Genomic DNA, 6,235 nt, shown 5'->3' with positions numbered 1-6,235 from the left:
GGGGAATGGCGAGGATCGGCTGAAAGCACAAGTTGCAAGTGCTGGTGTTTTCAGCTGACCCTTGTTAGTTTGCAACCACGCTGAAAACACAAACACAATTTAAATAAATAAACACACACCTTTTCCCCTGCCAGAGTCAAAGTGGTGAAGGCGGGTCTGTGGTAGTTGCTGGAGCAATGAGTGCAACCGAGGCGGGACGGATTTCCCAACAGCGTCGTGACATTTCTTCATGAGGAAGTATCCAATGGGGGCTGTGCTCAAGAGGGGGAGGAAGACTGAAAGGAAATTGCAAAACAGAGCTGCTCCAGCAACAGGAGGGAGGGGGCCACTCAGGGAAGCTGTTATCAGCACCGCGCGCCTCTCTGCAGACTCCCCCTGCATTCCAGAGAGGCGCGCGACGCGATCCGGTCTGGAATGCAATGCTGTGAAGACAAGACCGGGCCGCGCGCACAACGTTATCCTATGGAAAAACGCTGCGCGCGGCCAGGTCTTGTCTCACTTCGGTGTCTCAGACTGCTGAGACGCCGACAATAGTTCTCTGGCGAGAACGCGCTTTTCAGCGAGTTATAGCCGACACCTAATCAAAAACACATAGCTATACCGTATTTGAAAATGCGGGTCCTGCAAATCTATGGACACCATCCAGTCTCCAGGATTCAGAGAAGAGAAGAGAGAATTTGCACAAGAGTAAATATTTTGAACTTGTCCTTTCTCAAGAAGATGTTCAATGGCGAAAGTGAAAAAAATAGGCATGAGGCCCACGCTCTTCTTTGGCACAAGAAAGTAGCAAGAGAAGCATACATCACTCGGAGTCTTGCACTCATTCTATGACATACCTCACCAGAAGGAGGTTGATTCCCTGCATTAAAATTGAGGCCTGGTTGATGGATTGATTTCCAGCCAGAGAATTAATAGCGGATTCTGCTCCTTACTGACTGGCTGTAGGCCTGAGGGCAAATCAAAACAGTTTGGAGGCTGTTGCAGCAGAGGAGAGGAAAGTAGAATACTCATGGCCCTGCTTATGTGAGTGGTTTAAACCACTGCACATTGGCACAAATAGTCTAGGTTTGTCGCTGCACCTGCTGCGAAGGTTGAGGTTGCTGGTATGATGAGCTTCTTGAGTAGCCCCTAAACTTTCAACAATGTTGGTGCAATTGGTGGGCTGACAGCAATAATCCCAATGATCATGCTGGGGTAGGTCTATCTATAAATCACCCTGGTGCTGCATCAGCCTTCTACCCTAAGAGTATAGCTCTCAAAGAGCAGGTCCATGACAGAAGCCTGGATGTCACCAGAGAATTCAGATGCTCACATCCAAGCATGCTGCCTAAGCATTACGCTGGTGCCAACAGCGCTGCCTCTGTGATCGGTGGTATCAAGGCAAGCTTGCAGAACTAATTTTATTGCATCCTGACCATCCTAAATCATTTTGGTAAGTGATGCCTTGAGGCCCTACATGGTGGCCACAGACCTCTCAGGCATGTCCCACAATGCATGTGTGCACCTGTCCAGAAAACACACGATGTTGAAGAACCCTACGGCAAGGGTGTCGGAGGAAAACATTTTTACCACAAGCTTCAGTGCACTTGGAATCTCTGTGTGGGTGATTTAAAAAAAAGGTATTGTGGTTCAGTTTGCTTGTTGATGCCCGTACTACATGGCTTTCTGGTGTAGAGTTTCTTGTTCGGAAACCAGGGTCACCAGGGGCCCATCAGTGTTGTCTGGCCACATGTTTACAGACTTGAGGGGGTTGTACGTGTTTTGGATCGCGTGCCCCATGAGGGCAGCCATGAGGGCCTGGTTAAAGGGCAAAAGAGGTTCTAAGGAAACTGCCCTAGATGGAGTATTTCCATTAGTAAATTAGACTTAGTCTCAACAGGAGGCAGATGCACGTCTGACACTTCTGCTTCCTTGCATAATACCCAAATTTCTCGCTGAGCACTCATAAGGCTTTCAAGGCTGCCATAAAACAATATAAGGCGAAGATCAAGATGGCCAAAGTGACCTATCTTGAATCCACCCTGAATCAGGCCCCTAACAAGGCACAAGCCCTCTTTAAAATCGTTAGGGACCTTGCCCACCCTACGTGTGTGGCCAGTGCTGTCCCCTCTTCGCAAGCTCTTTGTGACTCGCTTGCTGATGCCTTCGAGGAGAAAACCCGTAAAATCCTGGAGGGCTTGCAGGACCCCGCCAAGTCCACCACTGGTCTGGGAGCTCCGGAAGAGGTGGCCAGTCGACCCCTGCAGAGGGCGGCTCACCTCTGTTTGGAAGCTCCGACCACGCCTTCCAGTCGACCCCGACCAGAGGACCAGGCCCTCAGTTTGGGAGCTCCGGCGATTGAGGCCAGTCGACCCCAGCTGAGTAGCTTTTCCCTTCCCTCCTCGGACCCGGCCCTCAGCCTGGGAGTCCCGGTGATTATGGCCAGTCGACCCCAGCTGAGTGGCTTCTCCCCTCCCCTCTTGGATCCGGCTCTCAGCTTGGGAGCTCCGGCGTCTGAGGCCAGTCGACCCCAGCTGAGTAGCCTTTCCTTACTTTCCTTGGATTTAGCTTCCAGCTTGGGAGCTCCGGCGATTGAGGCCAGTCGACCCCAGTTGAGTAGCTTTAGCTTCTCCCCTCCCTCACCGGACCCGGCCCTCAGTCTGGGAGCTCCGGCGACTGTGGCCAGTCGACCCCAGCTGAGTAGCTTTCCCCTTCCCTCCTTGGAGGAGTTTGGCAGCCTAGCCCTAACGATCTCTTCTGGCTCGCCTCTTGATCCTCTTCCGTCAAAACTCTGGAAGGTGTTTCAGGAGGATCTCTTCCAGCCCTTGCATTCCATCTGTTGCCAGTCATTTCAAACAGGGACGGTACCGGGCTGCTGGAAGAAGGCAGTGGTATCTCCGCTTCTAAAAAAATCTACGCTTGACCCTGCTTGCCTCTCTAACTACCGACCAATTTCCCTGCTTCCTTTTCCAGTCAAAATCATGGAAAAATTGGTCACCCGCACCCTGTCCGGCTTCTTAGAAGGGAACATCTGGTTGGATGAGACGCAGTTCGGTTTTCGCCCTGCTCATGGGACGGAATCCGCGTTGGTGACCGTGCTGGACAATTTGCGGGCGCGAGTCGACAGTGGTTGGGCAGCCTTTCTGGTGCTGCTCGACATGTCGGGCGCGTTCGACACGGTCAGCCATCCCACCTTGATCTCGAGGCTGGAGGAGTGCGGGGTCAAAGGTAGGGCCAGGGATTGGTTAATCTCCTACTTGGACAACCGTCAACAACGGGTCTCGCTCCCTCCCTTCAGTTCAGAGGAGCGGAGAGTAGGGCATGGAGTACCTCAGGGCTCTGCCATCAGCCCTATACTCTTTAATATCTACCTCCGCCCTCTCGTCCAGCTCATCAAATCATTTGGGATCTTCGCATTTAACTATGCGGATGATACCCAGCTGGTTTTCTCACTGGAGGGACAGGACGCAGTCCCGTTGGAGACCTTCCATCGGTGCATGCAGGCGACTGCGGAATGGCTCCGCTTGAACTCATTACAGTTCAATGGAACTAAGACAGAGGTCCTATACTGCTCCAATGACCGAGTTCCCCGAGATCTCCCAGATGACTTCTGGCCTCCGTCTTTTTCTGAGTCGGTGTCAGCCGCACGTTCGGCACGTAACCTGGGTGTTATTTTTGGGCCCAACCTGCAGCTGGACCTGCACGTAAATAAAACCACCTCAATGTGCATGATGTTGATCCGCATGCTGCGCAAGGTCTTACCTCTCCTCCCTGAGCAAGCCAGACCCGAAGTAGTGCGTAGTACCATCTTAAGTCGTCTCGACTACTGTAACGCACTACTTCTGGAGGCCCCGGCAACACTTCTGAGCAAGCTCCAAAGGGTGCAAAATATGGCTGCCAAACTTGCCCTCTCCCGCCCTACTATAGCTCTGCAACAGCAGCGTTACAGGAACTCCACTGGTTGCCGGTCCAGTCACGCGTTCGCTATAAAGCAGCCTGTATTGTGTTCAGGGCTATCCATGGCCTGGGCCCAATCCCTCTGCAGAGAATGTTTGACTGGTACCTCCCTTCCCGAGCCTTACGTTCCTCTTCATCTAGGCTACTAGTAGTTCCACGCTTCCAGAGAGTGAGGATGGGTGGCCGATCGTTTAGAGTAGCGGCGGCCAAACTCTGGAACTCCCTGCCACTATCCCTGAGAAGCCTTGAGGATCTTTTAGCCTTTAGAAAGGCGCTGAAAACTCACCTCTTCCCTGGAACAGGCTAGGCTGCTGAATCTGCTGGATTAGGGGTCAAAGCGCCAGGATGCCCTTGGAGGTGACAGGTTTGCGCTATAGAAGTGTACCACAATACAATAAATGAAATATCCTTATATCAGAGTTCAATCATCAGTAATAGTAGACACAAGTCCATTGCAAGTCCTTCAAGTCAGACACCAGAGTTCTTTAGTAAATGTAACGTAGATCCACTTTATTTTGGACTTCAGACTTCACAATTCTCAAGACTTCACAATTCATAACACAATCCGCAGCCAACACGTGTTTCGTTGGGCATCTGTCTCATGCCTAATCAACTTCCTCAGGGCTATAGTCAATAAATCTTCATTCCAACATTTTATTTGTAGTATAGGTTCTAAAGGCTGAACTATCGTTAATAGCTGTTCTTATTTTCCAGTATTAATATGAAATTCGAATATCCTGCAAGTTCAATGTGCACCTTAAAATAGTAATTATCAGATAGTAGGCTTCTAACTCTTCAACTTCTAGCTCCAAAGTATAATAGACTTCTTCCGTAACTGCTGCTCTCTATAAATAAACTGTTCTGATAGTCAGACCACCAAGTCTTCTTCACTGTTCTTTATTAATTTTCCAGTTTAACTGATCTAATCTACTCCAAATAGCAATACCCTTCGTTTCTCAAAATCCACTCGTAATTATCTTTAAGCTCCCAAACATCCGTCCAGTTTCTCAGCTACAAATATCACAGTATCGCGGCACAGTCCTTCCGTGTTCAGTTCGCTGGCCAGCGCAGCAGTTACGGAAGAAGTCTATTATACTTTGGAGCTAGAAGTTGAAGAGTTAGAAGCCTACTATCTGAGGGGGAGTGAGGTGACCTTCCCTGTCTGAGGTTACTGTGGGAACCCACATGGCTAGGCTGAAACTGAAAAAAGACTAGCATTCCGTGCCTGCTGTGGAGCTCAGTGACCGGCCAGGAGATCGACCACCGTTACTACATGCCGTAATACAGTGGATAATGGCCCCATGCAAACAGACAAGCTCAAAATAATGATAGGCAGCAGCGTCCCATGGTGTTCGTGGGGGAAACAAAATTGGTTCGAATAACGGGGAGGAAATACCGAGTGGGCATGTGCGTGCGCCCAAAGTTCTGTAACAGAAGACACACCGGTGTCATATCATACCGTAGTATAAACTATAAGAGTAAGGAAAGCCTTGTCCTGGCGGAGGGAGAAGGCACGAAAAACGGCACTTACCTGGAGTGGCAGCGAGGCTGTTCCTGCAACAACAACAACAAACAAAATGGCGGCCGCAAACATCCGAAATTTTCGGAATCGGGGCATGTTTTTTGCGTTCTGAGTGACGGATGACGTCACAGGTAGAAAGAACGCAAAAAACACACCCCCGAATCCGAAAAAGACGGGGCTTAAAGGGAGTGACGCCCCTCTCCTCCAATGGCTGGCCAGCATTTACGAGGCCAGCCAATGGAGAAGAGGGGCCGGTTCAAGCCCCCTACACCAAGAAACATAAAATCTTCGGAGCTTACAGCAGTGCGACGAGTCCTCGACCTAATAAAAAGTAGATGCAGGAAGAGGAACTGACTTTTGACCTTTGTCTCTGAAAGCAGAGTAAATGTGACAAGATAACAAGATTTAAAGGCATCTTTATTGCTTGCAAAGTGAAAGAGCAATAAATATGCCTTTAAATCTTGTTCTTTTGTCACATTTGCTGGCTTTCAGAGACCGAGGTCAAAAGTCAGTTTGGCTTCCTACATTTAGTTTTCTATCTGTGACTAAAGTTAGAGGATTTTGTAAAGTGACAGAGTGACAACTGAAGTGTGCAAAGCATGTTCAATGAAAGGTTGTAGATGTCAGGCTTTTTTTAAACACAACACTGAAATAGCTAAGTTAACCGTTCAAACATTTCAAATATATTTCACGAGTTGTTAAGACCCATTTTTGTAATTTTGTGGTGAAAATAATATTTTTATAGGATAAAAAAAAGAGAACATTTTATTTGGTGAT

Source organism: Lissotriton helveticus, chromosome 10, assembly GCF_964261635.1.
Source record: "Lissotriton helveticus chromosome 10, aLisHel1.1, whole genome shotgun sequence".
Lineage (NCBI taxonomy): Eukaryota > Metazoa > Chordata > Amphibia > Caudata > Salamandridae > Lissotriton > Lissotriton helveticus.
This window is presented reverse-complemented; position numbering follows the sequence as displayed.